The sequence below is a fragment of the Muntiacus reevesi genome, chromosome X, assembly GCF_963930625.1.
Source record: "Muntiacus reevesi chromosome X, mMunRee1.1, whole genome shotgun sequence".
Classification (NCBI taxonomy): Eukaryota; Metazoa; Chordata; class Mammalia; order Artiodactyla; family Cervidae; genus Muntiacus; species Muntiacus reevesi.
Genome location: NC_089271.1, coordinates 139,039,400 through 139,064,426, shown reverse-complemented (window position 1 = coordinate 139,064,426; position 25,027 = coordinate 139,039,400). Strand labels below are relative to the sequence as shown.

Here is a 25,027-nt window from a genome sequence, read left to right as displayed (position 1 = left end):
TATGTTTTTAATGAAACAGTATACTACTAGTATATAGAATTTTCATATTTTTATGCCCTTTTCCACTTTGCCAGGGTGTCTAGGAACTCTAAGCAGATGTTTACAAAATATAGCAATGTTGTATAAACAGACTCATTCAGCAATTTGCAATGTACTATTCATGGCAATGAGAAAAGTTCAGTGTGAAAACATTGTGGCTAAGGGAACCCAGAGGAAAATTAATAATAGAGAGAGATACTTGGGAAAGAATGATACAATACTATGTTGATGTTGAGCTATGCAATTTTAATTTTGTTGAGGACAATCACTAAAAATAGTATGTGTAAGAATCATTTAAAGAATCCTCTAAAGTCTCTGAATATTTAAAGTAACCACTAGAAAAATCATAAGAAGTTTGATCGTGGGTTTATTATCCTATGACACATTCAATATACTTGGTCAAAAAACAATCAGTTAAGATGATATAGTTGATTAAGAAAATCCCCAATTGGGAAAACAAGCACAACAGAAATGAAATAGAGGCCAAATGAGGTTAAGATCAGTAGTTTCTGGTGATTGGAAATTTATTGTATTTCCTCCTTCAACCATTTACTTGGGCTCTCAATCATTAAAGGGAGGGATTACATTTTATGCATTTGAACTTTTGGCAGCCAATACAATGTTATGGCAGAAAGTATGGTTTCTTCAGTAGTCACGTATGGATGTGAGAGTTGGACTATAAAGAAAGCTGAGCACTGAAGAACTGATGCTTTTGAACTGTGGTGTTGGAGAAAACTCTTGACAGTCCCTTGGACTGCAAGGAGATCCAACCAGTCCATCCTAAAGGAAATCAGCCCTGAATTGAAAGGACTGATGCTGAAGCTGAAACTCCAATATTTTGTCACCTGATGTGAAGAGCTGATTCATTCGAAAAGACCCTGATGTTGGGAAAGATTGAAGGCAGGAGGAGAAGGGGATGACAGAGGATGAGATGGTTAGATGGCATCACCCACTCAATGGACATGAGTTTGGGTGAACTCCGGGAGTTGGTGATGGACAGGGAGACCTGGCATGCCGCGGTTCATGGGGTCACAAGGAGTTGGACACGACTTGGTGACTGAACTGAACTGAACTGAACAGTGTTATATTCAGGACTACTGAGAGAGCCCTTGATACCAGAGGTTTCCAAAGTGGATGTACAAGATGATCCATGGGGCACAGGAAGGAAAACAAGAATTTTTATTTAGACTTTTAATTTATTTTGTCTCACTTCTTTTTTACAGCACTTTATCTCAATATCTCATATAATTTACATACCATAAAATTTACCATTTAAAGTGCAAAAGTTGATGATTTTTAGTATATTAAGATTTGTTCAATCATCCTCAGAATCTTTTTTTTAATAGTTTTTATTTTTTTATTTTATTTTTTTTACTAGTTGGAGGCCAATTACTTTACAATATTGTAGTGGTTTTTGGCATACACTGACATGAATTAGCCATGGATTTACATGTGTTCTCCTTCCTGATCCCCCCTCCCACCTCTCTCAGAATCTTATTTTAGAACATTTTCAATGCTCCAAAAAGAAATCTCATACCCATTAGCAGTCATCCTCATCCCCTCTTCACCCCATCTCCAGACAATCATTTATCTAATATTTGTCTCTATAAGTTTTCTTATACTGGACACTTCATATACATGAAATTGTATAATAAGTGGTCTTTTACCATAGGTTCTTTCACTTAGCATACAGTTTTCAAGGTTCAACTACAGCATATTATGTTATCATACTTCATTGTTTCTAAAGCCAAAAAATAGTTCATTGTATAGATGTACCATATTTTATTTATATATCTGCTGATGAAAATTTGAGTTGTTTCCACTTTTTAGCTAGTATGAATGGTGCTGCTATGAACACTCATGTAGAAGTTCTTGTGAAGACATACATTTTTCAATTCTTTTGGGTATATAACTAATTGTGGACCATATGGAAACTTTGACATTTTGAACAACTGCCAGACTTTTCCAGAGTATCACTTTACATCTCTATCAGCCATGCAGAAGGATTCCATTTTCTCCATAGTCTCACTAACGTTAGCTATTTATTTGATTATAGTCACCTAGTTGTGTGCAGTGGTATCACATATAATTTTGATTTGCATTTTCCTAATAACTAGCGATGCTGAAGAATTTTCCATGTATTTATTGGCTATTTGTCTTCTTTGGGGGGAATGTATGTTCATATCCTTTGTTCATTTTTAAACTGGGAACATTTAAATTTTTATTTTAAAATTTAAATTAAAAAAATTTGTTGTTCTTTTTATTGTTGAGTTGTAAGAGTTCTTTATATATTCTGGATACCAGTCCCTGTATTTATTTATTTACTTTTTGTATTTTGTTTCACAATTTCTAATTTTTTCTTTCCTTTTTATTTTTAAAATTATGAAAGTATAATAACACATTTACAGGAGACATGGAAAATACAGAACAAAGTTACATATCACAGTTATTACAAGTACAATATTACAATTACATATCACAATTATTTTTAAAGTAGATAAATTAAGATTTTCAGCTGGAGTTTCAATATCAAACTCTCAAAATTAATAGAATGAACAGACAGAAAAGTAGAAGGTTATAGTAGACCTGAAAAGCACAATGAACCAATTCAACATAATCAAGATTTATACAATTTTCACACAACAGCAGGATACAAATTCTATTCAAGTTCCCATAGACTATAAAGAAGATACTGGAATATTTCCAGGGACATGAAACAAGGTGCAAAAATTTAATGATCTAAAGGTATTGAAATCATAGAGTCTGTTCTCTTATCAATGTGAAATTAAGTTCAATTCCAGAAAAATAAATGACCCAATCAAAAAATGGGCCAAAGATCTAAACAGATATTTCTCCAAAGAAGACATACAGATGGCTAGCAAACACATGAAAAGATGCTCAACATCACTCATTATCAGAGAAATGCAAATCAAAACCACAACTACCATTACACGCCAGTCAGAATGGCTGCTATCCAAAAGTCTACAAGCAATAAATGCTGGAGAGGGTGTGGAGAAAAGGGAACCCTCTTACACTGTTGATGGGAATGCAAACTAGTACAGTCACTATGGAGAACAGTGTGGAGATCCCTTAAAAAACTGGAAATAGAACTGCCAAATGACCCAGCAATCCCACTTCTGGGCATACACACTGAGGAAACCAGAACTGAAAGAGACACATGCACCCCAATGTTCATCGCAGCACTGCTTATAATATCCAGGACATGGAAGCAACCTAGATGCCCATCAGCAGACGAATGGATAAGAAAGGTTTGGTACATATACACAATGGAATATTACTCAGCCATTAAAAAGAATACATTTGAATCAGTTCTGAGATTGATGGAACTGGAGCCCATTATACAGAATGAAGTAAGCCAGAAAGATAAAGACCAATACAGTATACTAACGCATATATATGGAATTTAGAAAGATGGTAACGATAACCCTATATGCAAGACAGAAAAGGAGACCCAGATGTATAGAACAGACTTTTGGACTCTGTGGGAGAAGGCGAGGGTGGGATGATCTGAGAGAATAGCATTGAAACATATATATTATCAAGATATATTATCAAGTGTGAAACAGATCACCAGTCCAGGTTGGATGCATGAGACAAGTGCTCAGGACTGGTACACTGGGAAGACCCAGAGGGATGGGATGGAGAGGGAGGTGGGAGGGGGGTTCAGGATGGGGAACACATGTAAATCCATGGCTGATTCATGTCAATGTATGGCAAAAACCACTACAATATTGTAAAGTAATTAGCCTTCAACTAATAAAAATAAATGAAAAAAAGTTAGAAATCAATATCAAAAGATATTTGAAAATAACCCACATATTTTCAAGTACAATGTGACATTTACCAAGAGAGATCTTTGACTTACTCATTGAGAGCCTCAATAAAGTCAGAAGACTGAAAAAACACAGAATGTGATTGCAGAGAAGAAAGTGTTTAAATGAGAAATTAATATCAAAGATAATTAAAAATCTCATGTATCTGGAAATTAAATGTCTACTTTTAAATGAGGGTATATCTAAGAAGCCATAGCAAGGAAAATTAGGAAATATTTGTAACGGAATAAAAATGAAAAGATAATTTACCAGAATTTCTTACATGCAGCTGAAGCTGCTCAACGCAACTAAATGCAATGTAGAATATTGAATAAGGTATGAAAACAAATAATGGACACTAGTATAAAATTTTGTGAAATTTGAACAAAGTCTGTAGTTAATAATACTGTGAAAGTGAAAGTGAAGTCGCTCATTCGTGTCTGACTCTTTGCGACCCCATGAACTGTAGCCTACCAGGCTCCTCCATCCATGGAATTTTCCAGGCAAGAATACTGGAGTGGGTTGCCATTTCCTTCTCCAGGAGATCTTCCCGATCCAGGGATTGAACCCAGGTCTCCCACATTGTGGGCTGACGCTTTACTGTCTGAGCCACCAGGGAAGTCTGAGCTACCAGAAAATAATACTGTATGATATTATATTATTTATTATATATCTGTATTTACAGATACATTAATTTCCTGTGTTTTTTTTACAACATAGTATTTCTTTATATTTTCAGAATTAGAAGTTTCAAGTTTCATTCAAAATATTTTTTTATTATTTTTTTTATCAATTTTTATTTTTTTTTAAAGTCACTGAGATGATAAGACTTTCTAGTCTTTTAGCAGTTACATTAGATGCCAAAATACATGAAGCTGTATCAAAGTTTTGAGTGAATATAAATTAGAAATCTGGTATTCTATTCATACTAAGTAAAACAAGTGGAATCAAGATGTCATAAATTTTTTAGCCAGGCAAAAATTCATAAGTTTTCTATATAATATCTAATTTTTGAATGTGTTTTAGAGTAAAAATAATAGTATAATAAGTATATATTATTTATAACTAAATTTGGGGGAGTGTAGTTTAGTGAAAGTCACTAAGTTGTGTCCAACTCTTTGTGACCGACTATACAGTCCATGGAATGCTCCAGGCCAGAATACTGGAGTGGGTAGCTGTTCCTTCTCCAGGGAATCTTCCCAACTCAGGGATCAAACCCAGGTCTCCCACATTACAGGTGGATTCCTTACCAGCTGAGCCACTAGAGAAAAAAATAATAGTACAATAAATATATATTATCTGTAACTAAATTTGGGGGAGTGTACTCAAAAGTATTTTTTTTTATGGTTAGTGGCTTACAATTAAATCTCTGTAGAGCACTGGTTTAGACCAAAATTATTATTTTTCCCATTTGCTATTTTCAAGAAGGGAAAGTTGAGTTGCTAAAGATAAACTTAAGCTCTTATAACTTTTAATCACTGTCCTATTGAACTATGTCTGGTAAATACAAAGTAATTTAGGTTATGCTAGATAATTAATACTTAGGACTTAAGAAATTTTAAATATAGGAGATCAGGAAGGGTGGCTAAAATGTGCTACCACATAGTGACCACTCCAGTAAATATCAGTCAAGATAGACATCATCATTTTGATTCTACAGATGGAAGATGAACCATGTTAAGTAACATGGACAAGTCATACAGCTCATGAATGGTAAAGAGAGAATCTGAATTCAAGCCTGACTCCAAAGCCCATTGTTTTCTACGTAACATTGCCTATCAGTTAAATTATAGGTGAGATTTCAGGAATGAGCTAGAAATTGGACTAGATGACTTACCTTCCAATCCTCATGTTACAATAACATTTTGATAGAAAAAAGCATTCAGGTCTATATCTGTGGTAATGTTCATAGCTAATAAACATCTAGGGGAAATTACCATTTTATTTTACTGCCTGTGAATAATACCCAGTACAGTGACATGTACAAGGGGAATTAATAACTGTCTGAGACGGGGACAAGTCAAACAGTCACTTAAAACAAAAGTTATGGAATTACTATTTCTGAATTATTATTTCTGTAGGTTTTTAGTCATCATTTATGTAATAGTCAATAAATTTTGTTTATACTTACTGTACTTAGAATGTGACTTTGTATTTATAATGCACATTGAATTTGTACTTATTAAAAGTAAATTTCACAAAATTTCACAAAATAAATGTGACATACATTCATTCTAATACTCCATGTCTAAATAAATGAGATGAATGGATTACAGCATGAAGATCAATTCATTTTAACCAACTAACTAATTTTTACAAATCACCACATAAATAAGCCGTTACTATCAGTATGAACTAAATGGCTTTATTAGTGTTTGGTTAAATCATAACAGTTAAGCCTAACCAATAGTCTAGGGCTTAGATTATACTGCTACCCAAAATATATCCTGAGCAATAAATCCATTTCATGCAGCTAGCAAATTAGAGGAGAATAATAGTGCAATTATTCTCCATAGAATAGAGAAAGTTCATTTAATTTTACTCAACAGCAAAAAACAGATTTTAAAACACTCCATGTTTAGTGAAGCAAAATCAAGAAAATAAAATTCAAATAAGTTATTATATATACTCAATGCTTTTACTTGCTCCCAATGTTAATCTTTTCCTTAACTGCTATCATTTTAATACATTGACTGGTACATGCCTCCTTTGTCAAAGGTATTGGGAAATGCATAATAACTGGTATTCTATAATATATAAGATTTCTGTTGGGAATTACTTCTTTTCAGATGAATGGTTTTTTTTTTTCCAATGAAGGATTTATACCATAATTAGAAAAATGATGGTCCAAACCCCAGTGGAAAGATTATAATACTTTAATTGGTATTCATTTGTTTTAGGCAAACCCATGGAGAAAACTAGAAACCACTTTTTATTGAAATTAAATTGTCAACTGTGAAATCAACTAAATCACATTCTCACTTAAATATCTGAAATTGGTCCATTTAATTACTTTTTAAGAAGAGCTAGTCATCTGACATTAACTGAACAATCCTGAACAAAAAGTTTTAAAATTCTTCAGGTGAAAATATAGGCTCCAGGTAAACTTGGAGAGGCAGTAGAATATTTTAAGTATACTTAAAGTTACTATCTGCTAGAAAATCTTACATTTTAAATATATCTAATGAAGTAATATGTTGCACATTTTGAGGGTTTCTTAGCAGAAAGATTTAGCTTAATGTCATATGAGCCAGGATCAAGGCCTGTTAAGGGCAAAAAAAAATTAAACTTGAACTTCTCATTTATAAGATAAGAATGATAGCACGTGCTGCTCAGCCATCTCCTAACCTTCCATGATAGGATAAAACCTCACTTCAAATTAATTTAGATGATATTTATTGAGTTCAATTTGCATGGTGGCCTGGAATTTTTAGGGCAATCAAGGTAACATTCAGTCTGCTTGTCTATATAAATCATCCAAATGTCTGGGAAAATCCAAAATTTCACCATTCAAACTATCTCCTAGACTACGTGTTATATATGAAAGTAACAAACAAACCCTTTTACCATAGAATGCTTATTCCATAACAGTATGGTTTTCAGTGATTTTGCCACTGTCAATGCTGAATAAGATTTTATTAACCAAATGTGTTAGTTCCTAGTAAGAACAAGTGCTAATAAAATGCAAGTTACTTATTTTGGGTCTGGAATATTCCAAATAGGTCAGTAACTGTCAAATACTATTCATATCATAGAGATGAAGAAACTGTGGAACATCATAGATAAGTGATTGAGTCCTTAGAAATAATAAATTCAGCAGGAGAATTTATAATATTTTGCATTTGTATAATTCTGTATAGGACTTCATTCACCTCTCTGCCATCCACCCCTGCAGTCCTTCATAAGTAATCCCAACCTCCAACCTTACCTGAACTTTCATATTCACATTTCAGTGGAAATTTATTGAATATCTACTCTTTGCAAAGTACTGTGCTAAGTGCAGATACAAAGATGAATGAGATGTTCTCAATAAGCTTAAATCTAGTAAAGGGATCATAATACCACAGATAATATTATAAAAAAGATACAAGTAAATATGTGAACATAAAAGAGGAAGAGCACATTTTCACCATGGCAGAATCAGAGCAGTATTAGAAAAAGTATCTGAAATTTAAAAATAATGCAAAAAGATTGGGGCCACATATTTTCAATGTCGTAAGAAAGTGAGGGTCATCCAAGAATTGTTAGGGCAATGATCAGAAAATGTTTTCTATAAAGGTCCAGACAGTAAATATTTTTACTTTTCTGGGCCATACTACCTCACAAGTACTCAACTCTGTCATAACATGAAAGCAGCTATACACCATTTGTAAACAAATGAGTGGCCAGACTTGGCCCACAGACCAACCTCTGATCTGGGAGACCTAGGCTGTAATTTGCCAGCCCCTGATCTTGGGGACCTAGGATAATAACTTGTTCAGCTCACTATTCACTATTGATTTAAGGTTCCAGACTTAGTGGCGTTTTATGTTAACTTGTAGATTTTTGTCTTGTATAAATGCAAATAATTTCTGTCTGTAGACAGATAATTCCAAAGTTGCACATTACTCAGTTTGTATCTAATTCAGTAATCTTATATTCCTATCAACGTGTTGTGTTCTGCTTGACTCAGTTGACTCAGCTGAGTCTGACTCTCTGCGACCCCATGGACTATAACCCGCCAGGCCCCTCTGCCCATAGGAATTCTTCAGCCAAGAATACTGGAGTGGATTGCCATGCTCTCCTCCAGGGGATCTTCCCGACCCAGGGATCGAACCAGTGTCTACTGTGCTGCAGGTGGATTCTTTACCGTCTGAGCCACCAGGGAAGCCCATGAATACTGGAGTGGGTAGCCTATCCCTTCTCCAGGGGAACTTCCTGACCCAGGAATTGAACTGGGGTCTCCTGCATTGCAGGCAGATTCTTTACCAGCTGAGCTATCAGGGAAGCCCATTCCTATCAATATTCTGTTTTAAAATGGTCTTTGACCCAGTCATGACACCTTAATGGTTCCTTCATTAGTTAATGAGTTAAATAAAATCTTTGACATGTATTCATTTTAAACATGCTTGATTAGTATCGTTTTAGTTGCTTGAAAGTTATGCTTTGACAGTTTTGGAGGTTCCATGTGAAGTGAAAGTTGTTCAGTAATGTCCGACTCTTTGTGACCCCATGGACTGTACAGTCCATGGAATTCTCCAGACCAGAATACTGGAGTGGGTAGCCTTTCCCTTCTCCAGGGTATCTTCCCAACCCAGGGACTGAACCCAGGTCTCCCACATTGCAGGCAGATTCTTTACCAGCTGAGCCACAAGGGAAGCCCAAGAATAATGCAGTGGGTAGCCTATCCCTTCTCCAGGGGATCTTCCCGACCCAGGAATCGAACCAGGGTCTCCTGCATTGCAGACAGAATCTTTACCAACTGAGTGATCAGGGAGATTCCATGAAGATGCCCAAATTGACTCACCTGGTGGAGACAAAAAACTACATTATGGGAGAATGTAGTCTGTTTAAGACCAAATGCCATACATGTCAATGTATGGCAAAAACTACTACAATATTGTAAAGTAATTAGCCTCCAACTAATAAAAACAAATGGAAAAAAAAAAAGACCAAATGCATTTTTCTTGGCTGTCAGAGGAAATTCCAAGCAGCAGTAGAATAAAGTTCAAGTAGAACTTGAACTTTGCTTATTCTGTTTCTATAGATGTTATTTTCTCCTCTCTAGTGATTTTTCTGTTTTTCTTTCTTGTTTGTATTTGAAAAAAAGTGGTAGTAATGATTGAGAATTTGTTTTTATTGTCTGACCATTTGGTGATTTCTGTTGGATAGATGGTGGAGAGCTATTCTCTCTTGAATGAGAAACAGAATCTAGCTTGTTTGGGCTTTTTGTTTGCTTATTTATGAACTCAAATCAATTAAGAACTTTTTGCCCATTGTAAAGGAGAACAGCTCTTTCGTATCTAGACCAATGAGTTTTTCTGTTTACTCCTGATTTGTGACAGAAGTTGTACAATTGAAGTCATAAGCTTTCCATATATCTGTGTTTCTGTAAATCACAAGGACCTATTCATGTGAACATGAAATAGTTTCCTTCCTATGAAGTTCAGTTCAGTTCAATCGCTCAATCGTGTCCCACTCTTTGTGACCCCATGGACTGCAGCACGCCAGGCTCCCCTGTCCATCACCAACTCTTGGAGTCCACTAAAACTCATGTCCATCGCATCAGTGATGCCACCCAGCCATCTCATCCTCTGTCGTCCCCTTCTCCTCCCACCTTCAAACTTTCCCAGCATCAGGCTCTTTTTAAATGAGTCAGTTCTAGAGATGTCAAATTAAAATAATAATCACTAGCTTCAATGGTCTGGGTAGTACTGAAGGCTAGATTTGTTAGTATTATATGATAATGAAGACAAATTCCAACTCTGTAATGTAATGTGAATGTGTCCTCCTCAATCTAGAAGGTGGGGCACTGAGATACTGATGCTAACAAAATTTTAGACAAACAAGAGTCAGATTTTCTGACCTCTACTTATGTAAACAATATCTAAAAACAGGCATGTTAGGATCCAAAGAGCTGCAAAAATGCCGACCAAGTGTCTATAATGAGGAATAGCATCTAGGTACATCTACACCATATTTAAAATGTGTAAGAGACTTAAATCTGCTAAAAATCATTGAATGATATACTTGAAATGGGTGAATTATATGATATGCAAAATATGCCAAATAATGTTATTAAAAATACCCAGGATACTGAGAAAAATCATATTTTTCAAATATGGAGCTTAGAAAATATACAGATGTGAAATAAAGTCAATTATAGTCATAAGAAAAGGCAATCTGTTAGGCATTATAGATATTTAATTCAAACAGATGTCTTACACAGTTGCATTTTAATGTAGGTGAAGCATGCCACTAGAAATAAATTTATTAATGAAATGTCAGTTGCAATTAGAGCTCTAGTTATTTAGGAATAAAATTTTTCAACAATTTTTTAATTCATTTTCTGGAACTTTTCCTATCGTGCATATTTTCAGAAATTTGCAACTCAAATAACCAACTCATCAATGACTTTCACCCTGACCACAGATTTATTTGTATGGAAAAACACAACAGTATTTGCTAAGTATATGCAATATCTTCCACCTAATTAGTACCTCAGGGGAGGCTGTTTATAAACAGAAAACAATAAGGGACATGTTAAATATCCCTGGCAGTACTCTCTGCACACTATCAGCTTTAGAAATAGAGAAGACAGTTTGTATTTTAAGCTACCAGATTGCCATTAAGTACAAGAAATCCAAATAGAATAATGTGTGATTCATGGGGAAATAATGCTCTCTGCAGCTTTATACACTGGAGAAATGAACAGTTTCCTTTAGTTTCAAATTAGGAATATGTTTAGAGGGCAACATGGAAACAGATACTATTATATCTGTTTTCAACATTAATTTAAAAAAGAATGCTAGTAAAAATGTTTCACACTTGATACTAAATATATCTCAACTTTGCATATCCCCCACCTTCCTACAATCACTGCCAAGTGACAACCTAGTATGCATTTACTGGGATCACTATAGAAATCAGTCATTAATCAGGGAGCATTTGGCTCAAGGGACCTGTAATGGGTTGCAGAGGATTGCACATCATGCTTCACATGCAGATGAGGTTGCCATCTGGTGGATTTTCTCTAACTAAAAGCTAACAACATTTATAGATAAAGCAGAATAATCCTCCTCTAGGTGGGAAAAGCTGATGCTTTTAGAAAACATCTGATTTCTTTTGACATTTATTAAATGCCCATTATGTGATTTGCTCTGAATGGGTGCCTGTTTTTTATAACTTAAATGAGAGGAAGAAATACCTCATATTTATATTATATTATAGTATATTAAAACTTCAGATTTAAAAGGTAAAAAATGTGGGATGGAAAAAGATATTCCATGCAAAGAGTAACCAAAAGAGAGCAAGAGTGGCTACATTCATATCAAATAAAATAGACTTTCAATCAAAGTCTGTCACAAGATACAAGAAGGTCACTATATATTGATAAAGGGATCAGTTCAGAAATGGCAATCCAATAATAGTAGGGGCGTTTAATACCCCACTTGCAACACTGTACAGATCATATAAATAGAAAATTAATAGTGAAAGAGCAGATCTGAATAATACTATGGACTAAATGGATCTAACAGACATATACAAAACATTCTATCCAATAATACCAAAATATACATTCTTCTCAAGCACACATGGAACACTCTCCAGGATACATCATATGTTGGGCCACAAAGTAAGACTTAACAAGTTTAAGAAGACTGAAATCCTATCAAGCATCTTTTGTGCTCACTAAGGCATAAAACTAGAAATCAATAAAAAGAGGAAAATTGAAAAATTCACAAATATGTGGAAATTAAATAACATACTCTTGACCAACCAATGAATCAAAGAAGAAATCAAAGGGGAAATCAGAAGGCATCCTGAGACAAATGAAAACAAAAACACAACATACCAGAATAAATGGAATGTAGCAAAAGCAGCTCTAAGGGTGAAGTTTAAAACAATATATACCTACATTAAAAAAAAAAAAAAGATCTGAAGTAAACAACCTAACTTTACACCTCCAGGAAATCAGAAAAAGAACAAATTGAGCCCAAAATTAGTAGAAGGAAGGAAATAATAAAAATTAGGATAGAAATAAGAGACTAGAATGACAATATCAAGAAATCAATAAAACTAAGAGTTGGTTTTTTGAAAAGATAAACAAAATTTAACAACCTTTAACTAGACTAACCAAAAAGAAAAGATAGAGGACTCAAAAAATAATAAATGTGGTTTTTTTATTTAGCAGTTTTTTGCTAAACAAAATTTTATGTTAATAATAAAAAAAATATCTAGCAGTAAGATCTATGACATCACATTGGTTCTGTTTTAAATGTCAAAGTGACTTCTGATATTAAGTGTATCTTCACCTAACAGCCTTACTATGGGGATTCAGGAGAAGATACATGGCAGAACTATGAATGGTTCTTTCTCTAATTTACTCTAATACAAAATGACTGCTAATTCAGATATCATCACCTAACATTTCTACTTTTACTCTTCTCTTCTTCTTTTCCCTAATGAAACTACCCAAAAGTGATTTCCCATGTAGTGAAATATAAAATCTATCCCTCAGAAGGTGTGACAGTTGCTGAAAACAATGTGTTATGAAACCACAATTACTTATTCCATTTTTACACAAAGGCTAGTTAGCTAACTAAATTCTCTCTCATGGCCATTAGTCAGCTATTTCGCAACTAATTATTTATTGATCATAAAGGAGAACAGGTGAAAAAGAGCATGGGCTTTGGAGTTGGATCTGAATTAAAATCCTCTGTTTGCTGAGACTCCTTTCTCAGCTATAAGAAAATTAAGTGGGGGAAACGACACTAGAGGGATAGTACTAGGTAGTTTTACATATGAGAGCACCTAATAAGTAGATTTTTTAATACATCTCAGTAAATATGAGAAATGGGTATTTTTTGTCAGTTGTTAATGTTGTTGTTGTGTGTGTGTTTTACTGAAGTCCTATTTACTTTACCATCCTGAATGTTTCTATTAACATGACTATGTCTGCATGAAATGCCCCACATCAAAGTTAGTTTAAAAAAATAAATCAGCAAGCAAATACATAATATGTATATACATAAATATATCAATACAAATTTAATACAAATGTAGTGGCTACTTCTAGAAATATGACATCGCCACTGCAAATGGGATGTTATATGAAAGGGTATTTGTGACTTTGGATAAAATTACTTTTACAGTAAGATGATGCACGTAGTTTCGCATGTAGAAGTAAGGATGATGAGCTCTGGAAAACAGACAACAAGAATAGGCTCTGGTGATGCAGATACTAGTGTTGAAAATACATGTGAAAAATCAGGTATTCCATGAAATAGGGGATAAAAGCAATACAGCTAAACTAATGCATTTAATTTAGAATTTAAATAGAACTTATTTTACTAAATTGAAAATGTAAATGACCTAAATAGATATTCAATTCATTCATTTATATCTCTAAACTTTACAATCCAGTTGACAAGAAAACCTTTTTGGTATCTTCTTACTGAGGTCTCCTTATATTTGAGGATCTATAACACATGCTGATGACTATATAATCTGTATCTCTAACCTAACCTTTCCTCTTGAGCTTCAGACTCAGATACCTAAATATCTCCTAGACAGCTCCACTAGCATGTTCCACAAAAGAGACAGAAAATCAAATTATTAAAAGTGTACACTAGGGGTTAAACAGACTGGGTCCAACTCCTGATTCTATCATTTACCAGCTGTGTAACTTGAGACAAGTTATTTCTCTGATCTTCAGTTTCTTCATTTGTAAAATGGGGATAAAAATAGTACTGATCTTACAGGATTATTGTGAAAATTAAATGACATATATACCTAATGCACTTGGCTGAATGGACCCTAGTAAACAATAAGTTATACATTCCATTATAAGAAACACATGCATATATCGCCCTGAAACCAGTTATTTTTCTCCAAGTGTGCCTTAGCTGGCAGGTCTTTTTCTAGATTTGTTCTACCCGAGCTGGTTTTAATGATGTTTTGCAGTGATTGTCAAAGGTTAGCATATATGAATAGTATACAAAGAAACATATATATGGAATGTTACCTACATAATTCATTATATTGCAGGTTGGCAAACAGAAAAAATAAAAATATTTTGCATCATTCATGTAGTATTTGTCACATAATATCATATAGAGTATAGCAGCTATTTTCTCATGTCTTACCTTCAACACTAGGTTATGAGCAGCTTGATAAAATAAACAATACTTTAGGCATTTTCATATCCTTTCTCCCATAATGCTAATCACAATGCCTTGCAGAATATATATTCAATAGATACCAATCAAATAAGAAACATTTACCTTGTTTCTTTTTTTAAACAAATTTTCCAATCTTAAACAATTGGAAAGCTGAAATATATTTTACTAATCTTTGGAAGAATTATTTAAATTCTCATTTCCTCTTCAGATTATTTCCTCTAGTCCTAAACCAATTTTATACATGTTCCAGACCCATGCATTCTTAGTAGCTTGTTTGACTGAATCTGTATTGATCATCACAGGTTACTATTATCTAGGAGTTTTGTAAAAGTTTGATCACTTGGAAATATCACCATATTGCTTTAAAAATGTTTAAAAATTACAGAAATGTCTTGATGGGTTTCTCTTTATTTTTTCTCATTTTTATTCCATAGCCTCTCTTATGAAATACTTGATGGTATATTTTGCAAAACAGTGAACTATTGCAATCAAAACTCTTGCTTGAAGTTCCAAATCATTAACCTTCAAATACAAGTACCTAAGATGAATCATTTAATATCAATATACTGAAAGAATAGCAAAAAGCAAGACAGTATGATACTGGCACAAAGACAGAAACATAGATCAATGGAACAGAATAGAAAGCCCAGAGATAAATCCACGAACCTATGGACACCTTATCTTCGACAAAGGAGGCAAGGATATACAATGGAAAAAAGACAACCTCTTTAACAAGTGGTGCTGGGAAAACTGGTCAACCACTTGTAAAAGAATGAAACTAGAACACCTTCTAACACCATACACAAAAATAAACTCAAAATGGATTAAAGATCTAAATGTAAGACCAGAAACTATAAAACTCCTAGAGGAGAACATAGGCAAAACACTCTCCGACATAAATCTCAGCAAGATCTTCTATGATCCACCTCCCAGAATATTGGAAATAAAAGCAAAAATAAACAAATGGGACCTAATGAAACTTAAAAGCTTCTGCACAACAAAGGAAACTATAAGTAAGGTGAAAAGACAGCCCTCAGATTGGGAGAAAATAATAGCAAATGAGGAAACAGACAAAGGATTAATCTCAAAAATATACAAGCAACTCCTGCAGTTCAACTCCAGAAAAATAAATGACCCAATCAAAAAATGGGCCAAAGAATTAAACAGACATTTCTCCAAAGAAGACATACAGATGGCTAACAAACACATGAAAAGATGCTCAACATCACTCATTATCAGAGAAATGAATATCAAAACCACAATGAGGTACCATTACATGCCAGTCAGGATGGCTGCTATCCAAAAGTCTACAAGCAATAAATGCTGGAGAGGGTGTGGAGAAAAGGGAACCCTCTTACACTGTTGGTGGGAATGCAAACTAGTACAGTCACTATGGAAAACAGTGTGGAGATTTCTTAAAAAACTGGAAATAGAACTGCCATATGACCCAGCAATCCCACTCCTAGGCATACACACCAAGGAAACCAGATCTGAAAGAAATACGTGCACCCCAATGTTCATCGCAGCACTGTTTATAATAGCCAGGACATGGAAGCAACCTAGATGCCCATCAGCAGACGAATGGATAAGGAAGCTGTGGTACATATACACCATGGAATATTACTCAGCTGCTAAAAACAATTCATTTGAATCAGTTCTAATGAGATGGATAAAACTGGAGCCCATTATACAGAGTGAAGTAAGCCAGAAAGATAAAGAACATTACAGCATACTAACACATATATATGGAATTTAGAAAGATGGTAACGATAACCCTATATGCAAAGCAGAAAAAGAGACACAGAAGTACAAAACAGACTTTTGAACTCTGTAGGTGAAGGTGAGGGTGGGATGTTTCGAAAGAACAGCATGTATATTATCTAGGGTGAAACAGATCACCAGCCCAGGTGGGATGCATGAGTTTAGTGCTCGGGCCTGGTGCACTGGGAGGACCCAGAGGGATCGGGTGGAGAGGGAGGTGGGAGGGGGGATCGGGATGGGGAATACGTGTAACTCTATGGCTGATTCATATCAATGTATGACAAAACCAACTGAAATGTTGTGAAGTATTTAGTATCCAACTAATAAAAAAATAAATAAATAAAAATAAAATAAAATCACTGTGGACATGACTGTAGCCATGAAATTAAAAGAAGCTTGGTCCTTGGAAGGAAAGTTATGACAAACCGAGACAACATATTAAAAAGCAGAGATATCACTTTGCCGACAAAGGTCCGTATAGTCAAAGCTATGGTTTTTCCAATAGTCATGCATGAATGTGAGAGTTCCCTCAGTCTTCTCCTGGTTGGCTCCTTATCTTTTGAGTCTCAGCTTAAATGACAGTTCTGCAGAGAAGCTTTCTCTGACTGTTGAATCTAAAATTCCCATGCCACCCCACCCCCCGTTATTCTCTCCTGCATTGCTCAGTCCTTTATTGCTCTTTATCACCACATACTTGCATACATCTTTGTGTGTTTTCACTAGACTCTAAGCTGTCTAGTCTGTGTGTAGCAGATATATATTGATTGTATATATTAAGTGTTGTGCTCAATGAATATTTCTTAATTAATTTGTTTTTATTAAGCAATCTATCCATGCCTCTGATATTTATAAAAAATGGTATGCTATATTCTGTAGTTTTTGCTATGTTAGCAAAAATTAGATAAAGAGAATTAAGTAAAAACAAATTAACTAAAAACAACTCAGATCTTTTAGAAAACTTGCATTCTTGAAAAACATCCAAGTCTTAACAGCTTTTGATTCATCTAAGCACTAGCCTTCTATCAGATAATGGATTTAAGCAATGTCTGGAAGTATGTTTTATTCAGTAGAGTCTCCTTTAATCAAACATTTTATCATTTATAGTTAAGATGATTATGATAATTTTACACAACAGGGCTTAATTAACCTCACTGATCCATACAGGAAGCATATACCCATATAATCTGGATCACATAAATGTTTTTTCCTTCTTCCAAAAATAGTTGGTAATAAGATATAGAAATGAGTCTCATAGTCACAATAATAGAATTAAATGCTTCATTTAGGTGACTTGTTTCATACTCAATTGAATTTTACCTAAAGAAAGCATTTCATGGTTTCTGATCTTTGTAGCCTAGGGAGGAATGTGAAGTAAAAATCACAAAGTTTCATTTTAATTATTTAAGTAATATTGTAGCTTCGATATGATTTGTAGTGTAATTTTTTATAAGCAGCAATTTCATGTACAGATAGGATTTGGAAAATCTTACAATTTAAGTCTGATAAAAAAGAAATCAGATGTGTAATTTGTCTAACACATTGCTTGTCACATTAAGTGTGCTCAATAAAAATTAGTTTTGTCCCTGCCTGTGATAACTCAAGTAGTGGTGCAGCCAACTCTCACTCATTACAGTTCATTAAAACCTCAATTTTATACTTGTATAGTGTTTTTTTTTTTCAATTTAAGCCAAAGACTTTGATCTCATTTATTTGAAATCATTGTTTATGCTTCTTCATATTTTCTTTCATATCATTTTTTGGGTATCCTTTTGAATCTTGACTTTATCAGCTCTCTTGCATACCCTTGGGAAATGAAGTACTTCATTTTACTTGATAGGATCTTGAAGAAACTAGGAAGTCTAGTTGAAATTTTAAAAACATGTTGAAATAAAAATATCTATTAATAAACTGTCAAGGAGGAAAAAATCTTTTTTGTTCCTCTACCTTTCTCCAGCTGGGGCCATGTAAATTAGACTGACAAAAGACAGATTAACAAGAGAATAACAAACAGAAGTCTATTAACCTGTTTATCAGGTACGTGCTCCATATACTCAATAATGAGTAACTGAAAGGGATGGTTAGAGTTTGACATTATATAGCAGTTTTGAATAACAACAAATTCTTATAGAAGTGACAAGACAAAGGAAAAGGACTTTGAGTTTTTGGGGTGACAAATTAGGAGAAAGTAAATATATGGGGAAACTAATGGACCATAAAATCTAATTAGTAAAACTTGTTATATAGGTTCCTCTGATGTTGACTTCAGGCTGTAAGGGTCTATACTTGTCTCTGATGGTTAACCTCTGTCCATCCTGGTACAGGGGGGAGGTGGACACCTTTACAACTCAGTTCAGCTAGCTCAGTTCAGTCGCTCAGCTGTGTCCGACTCTTTGTGACCCCATGGACTACAGCATGCCAGCCTCACTGTCCATCACCAACTCCTGCAGTTTACTCAAACTCACATCCATTGAGTCTGTGATGCCATCCAGTCATCTCATCCTCTGTTGTCCCCTTCTTATCCTGCCTTCAATCTTTCCCAGCATCAGGGTCTTTCCAAATGAGTCAGTTCTTTGCATCAGGTGGCCAAAGTATTGGAGTTTCGGCTTCAACACCAGTCCTTTCAATGATTATTCAGGACTGATTTCACTTAGGATGGACTGGTTGGATCTCCTTGCAGTCCAAGGGACTCTCAAGAGTCTTCTCCAACATCAAAGTTCAAAAGCATCAATTCTTCAGTGCTCAGCTTTCTTTATAGTCCAACTCTCACATCCATACATGACTACTGCAAAAACCATAGCCTTGACTAGATGGACCTTTGTTGGCAAAGTAATGTCTCTGCTTTTTAATATGCTGTCTATGTTGGTCATAACTTTCCTTCCAAGTAGTAAGTATCTTTTACAACTACTTTTGGGCAAATAATGTAGGGCAGAATTTTTTCTGTATCTCCCTCTTCTCAGTTACCTTCAGCTCAAAATAATTCTTATGTCAAAGTACCATATTTGCAGTGGCATATGTTGCTACTCTTTAAAACATTTTCTCTACATTTTTCCAAAAATCGACTCTATTATAGTACTTTGATTTGACCAGTGTAGACAAGAAATAATTATTTTTGTGTCTCTAACAGTAAGAAAATTACCACCAATAATATTTGGAAGGAGGAGAAAGAAAGGGCGAGTCAAGTTTTGGCAACTTTTCAAGAACACATTGGATCCACAAAGCATGTCTCAGCTTTGATAAAAGACATTTAATTCAATAATAAAGGATATATAGAAATTTTGGATGAATGATGAAAAATTAAGGAAATAAATCTAAACACAACAGGTAGTTTAAGGATTCTATAACATGCGGTACTTAGATTAAGAAGAAACATTGCTGGTTTATCAGACTTTAAGATCATATTGCTGTTATTGCTTTATATTACAAAACAGATATTATTACTGTAGGCTCATCACTAAAGGATAAGCCAGTGTAGTATGCCTTGGCAAGCATCTGTAGACTTAGATTCAACCCACTGCTAGTATTATTAGCTCTGCTACTGGGGAAGAATCACAATCTATTTGAATCTTTGTTTCCTGTCCATAAAGTAAAAAGAATGGATTCCATGGTTTCTTAAATCTAAAAGTGCACAAGCCTTTGATCAGCCTATGAATAAATTCATCTATTGTTGAGACAGAAAAGGTACTATGTTTTATTTATCTTTGTATTCCCCACAGGGCCTAGCATGGTACCTAATAATATAATTCTTTTTGTTCAACAAACATTTATTGAGTATCTTCTAGGTTCCAAGGACAGTACTAAATTCTAGAAATTCAGAGATGACTTACACCTGGTCTCCACTCTTTTTAGACTTTACAGTCCAGAGGAAGAAAACAGTGTATAGGTAATTTAAACATCAAGAATTATGACAAGGGTAGGCAAAGAGCAGTATTTGCACATAAGGGACATACCTTACAAGGGTCAGAGAAGGGCTTCCTGGAGGAAATTGCACATCTTCTGAATCTTGAAGGACAGCTAACCAAATTGATGGGGAGGCAGAGGAAATAGCAAGAGGAGAAACAAAAAAAATAAAAAGAATTTGAATAAATATGGCATATATTCATCACAGTTTTCTTCTGAACTATTAAAAAATAAAATAGCTTCTAGGTTATATAAGGGGCTTCCCTTGTGTCTCAGCTGGTAAATAATCCACCTGCAATGTGGGAGACCTGGGTTCGATCCCTGGATTGGGAAGATTCCCTGGAGAAGGGAAAGTGTACCCACTCCAGTATTCTGGCCTGGAGAATTCCATGGGCTGTATAGTCCATGGAGTCACAAAGAGTCACACATGACTGAGTAACTTTCACTTTCAGTTATATAAAACCAATATGAAACCACCCTTATCATAAGGATAACTAATGCTAATTTATTTTCCATATTTTCTTTAGATTCTCAGCAATAGCTCCATGTTTATTTTACCTGAGCAAGTATATATGATATTCCCTCTAAAACGCATGTCAGAAAACCTAGGCTTCATATCTCATGAAAAACTATGAAAGATTTTGAAAGGGGAAAAAGGATAATTGGGTATCTTATGGAAGGCTTGGCATTGTTTAGCACATCCTTCCTGGTTATCTGACTCTATAGTGTTCTGAGCCTTAACTGGATTAAAAAGAATTCTGGAAATTTTGCCTCAGTCCACTGTTCTGGTTTGCAAGTTATCTAAGTGATGGTAGCTCATAAATCTATTCTTTGAAGTGACAATCATGTAAAATACCTGGTATGGTTCTTTTCCATGAGGCTCTGAGATTATTCATCTTTGTTGATGATGCAAACTCTAGCCTATAGTAGAACCTTCAGGTAAGCTTTAGAATACAACAAGATCATTAAGAGATTTAATGGCTGTGGTTAATTGATTGCTATTGCCTATTCTATCATAATAGAGGTTCGCCTAGTAAAAGCTATGGTTTTTCTAGTAGTCATGTATGGATGTGAGAGTTGGATTATAAAGAAAGCTGAATGCCAAAGAATTGATGCTTTTGAACTGTGGTGTTGGAGAAGACTCTTGAGCAACCTCTGGACCGCAAGGAGATCAAATCAGTCAATCCTAAAGGAAATCATCCCTGAATATTCATTGGAAGGACTGATGCTGAAGCTGAAACTCCAATACTTTGGCCACCTGATGGGAAGAACTGACTCATTTGAAAAGACCGTGATGCTGGGAAAGATTGAAGGTAGAGGAGAAGGGGATAACAGAGGATGAGATGGTTGGATGGCATCACCGACTCAGTGGACATGAGTTTGAGTAAATTGGAGTTGGTGAATGACAGCGAGGCCTGGCGTGCTGCAGTCCATGGGGTTGCAAAGAGTCAGATGCGACTGAGCGACTGAACTGAATTGACTGAAAATCCTGCATATAACTACTTCATAATATATAACAACTTCATAGGAGTTTTGATGAGGTTATTTCTGAAAGTAAAACAGTATTTTGGAGGGCACATTCATCACAGAGGGCACTGACAAATTGCCAGGGAGTTCCCATAGAGCATGTAATTTCTGAAATGTTTGTACCAATATTCTACCAAAATAAACTTAATTTAGGAAAGGCTGAATGTCCTTCTGATCTAACAACTTTTCCCATGCACCTTTACTACAGTAACACAGTAAACAAACCTAATTATTTCTAGTATTGTTATCAAGTCTAAGCTCACTCTGATCACCACATGATAGGCCAATAAGTTCGAGAGACGAAGTGTTGAGGCAAGACATGCTAAGTCACTTCGGTTGTGTCTTTGTGACCCTATGGACTGTAGCCCACCGGGCTCCTCTGCCAATGAGATTTCCCAGGCAAGAATACTGGCGTGGGTTGCCATTTCCTCCTCTAGCGAATCTTCCTGACCCACGGATCAAACCCGTGTCTCTTAGGTCTCCTGCACTGGCAAGTGGGTTCTTTACCACTAGTGTCACCCAAGGAATATAACTAATCAGAGAGCTGACTGGCCTAGAAGATGGCAGACTAATGTCCATAAATAACCATCTTGTTGGGGCTTGGATGCCAGTTTCTTTATGGATCAGAGATGGGGGGAGGTTAGCAAACAAAGTAAAATGACCATTTAATTCTTACAAATATCTCCCAGAATGGCAAGCTCCAGGCAGGGGAATATGTTAGTTTCACTTACTTACAGTCATTTCACAGGTGGTGTGAAATGGAATCTCCTGTCATATCAATAAACAAAGATGCTGCAACTATCTGTGATTCTGGCCCCCCAAATGTGATTTTCTGAGCCATGCCAGTAAGCAGCAGATGAGGGGCACCATTTCCCACAGAAAGAACTTAAGAATGTCACAATCCTTCACAGGTGGGCAGGGTCAAGCTATATCCCTATGAGCCAAACAAAGGCACCCTAGCCCAATGGTCAGGCAGATGGAGGGGCAAGCAGGGCTCTCTGAGACAGGCCATTATGTACACTTATAATAACAAATAAGGGCTTCCCTTGTGGCTTAGCTGGTAAAGAATCCGCCTGCAATGCGGGAGACCTGGATTCAATGCCGAGGTTGGGAAGATCCCCTGGCGAAGGGAAAGGCTACCCACTCCAGTATTCTGGCCTAGAGAATTCCATGGACTGTCGCAAAGAGTCGGACATGACTAAGCAACTTTCACTTTCAATTCCTTTTCATAATAACAAAAGCAGCAAAATAAGAGTTAAAGTCACAGAAGCAGATCCAGTATGGAGTCAATGCTAACCTTTACTGGTTACAGTATCTTCTTTAAAAATAAGATGGCAGAGCAAATCTTTGTGATTCCAAGGCTCTCTGAGAAATCCTAGTGGTTTTATGTATAGAAGTCTTAGTTTTATGTATGTATGTAACATATTCTGAAATTTTCATTTGCCCTAAATGTGGGAACTGATTTTGGGAAGACAAAATTAAGGGTTGACAGAGAAGATTTGTGCACTTAATTAGACAGGATCATAAGTGATTGAGAAACAATGATTCCCCACCTATTTAATCAAAATATTGATACAAATAATGCATTTAAAAACTTAGTGTAACATTATTAGAGCATTCTTTATCATTGCCTTTCTTTGGGAATGGAATGAAAACTGACCTTTCCCAGTTCTGTGGCCACTGCTGAGTTTTCCAAATTTGCTGGCATATTGAGTGCAGCACTTGCACAGCATCACCTTTTAGGATTTTAAATAGCTCAACTGGAATTCCACCACCTCCACTAGTTTTGTTCGTAGTATTGCTACCTAAGACCCACTTGACTTCACATTCCAGGATGTCTGGCTCTAGGTGAGTGATCATACCATCATGATTATCTAGGTCGTGAAGATCTTTTTTGTATAGTTCTTCTATGTATTCTTGCTACCTCTTCATAATATCTTCTGCTTCTGTTAGGTCCCTACCACTTCTGTCCTTTATTGTGCCCATCTTTGCATGAAATGTTCTCTTGGTATTTCTAATTTTCTTGAAGAGATACCTAGACTTTCCCATTCTATTGTTTTCCTCTCTTTCTTTGCACTGATCACTGAGGAAGGCTTTCTTATCTCTCCTTGCTCTTCTCTGGAACTCTGCATTCAAATGGGAATATCTTTCCTTTTCTCTTTTGCCTTTCACTTCTCTTCTTTTCACAGCTATTTGTAAGGCCTCCTCAACCATTTTGCCTTTTCGCATTTCTTTTTCTTGGGGATGGTTTTGATTCCTGTCTCCTGTACAATGTCACTAACCTCTGTCCATAGTTCTTCAGGCACTCTATCAGATCTAGTCCCTTAAATCTATTTCTCACTTCCATTGTGTAATCATAAGAGATTTGACTTAGGTCAGACCTGAATGGTCTAGTGGTTTTTCCTTACTTTCTTCAATTTAAGTCTGAATTTGGCAATAAGGAGTTCATGATCTGAGCCACAGTCAGCTACCAGCCTTGTTTTTGCTGACTGTATAGTTTCTCGATCTTTGGCTGCAGAGAATATAATCAATCTGATTTTGGTGTTAGTCATCAGGTGATGTCCATGTGTAGAGTCTTCTCTTGTGTTGTTGGAAGAGGGTGTTTGCTATGACCAGTGCATTCTCTTGGTAAATGCTGTTAGCCTTTGCCCTGCTTCATTCTGTACTCCAAGGCCAAATTTGCCTGTTACTCCAGGTTTTTCTTGACTTCCTACTTTTGCATTCCAGTCCCCTATAATGAAAAGCACATCTTTTTGGGGTATTAGTTCTAGAAGGTCTTGTAGGTCTTCGTAGAACCGTTCAACTTCAGCTTCTTCAGCATTACTGGTTGGGGCATAGACTTGGATTACTGAGATGTTGAATGGTTTGCCTTGAAAACGAACAGAGATCATTCTGTTGTTTTTGAGATTGCATCCAAGTACTGCATTTCAAACTCTCTTGTTGACTATGTTGTCTACTCCATTTCTTCTAAGTGATTCTTGCCCACAGTAGTAGATATAATGGTCATCTGAGTATCAACTGAGGAAAATTCTTAAAGAGATGGGAATATCAGACCACCTGACCTGCCTCTTGAGAAATTTGTATGCA

The 25,027-nt window shown here is 35.5% G+C and overlaps 1 protein-coding gene across 1 annotated transcript in view; it reads right to left on the bottom strand.

Annotated features, from left to right (window-relative positions):
- The window catches only part of DCX (doublecortin), a 431,453-nt gene that overhangs the window by 401,806 nt on the left and 4,620 nt on the right, over positions 1-25,027 (bottom strand). The window contains exon 2 of the mRNA XM_065916894.1: positions 20,464-20,527. The gene's annotated coding sequence lies outside the window, so the exon portion shown is untranslated. The remainder of the gene's footprint in view (positions 1-20,463; positions 20,528-25,027) is intronic.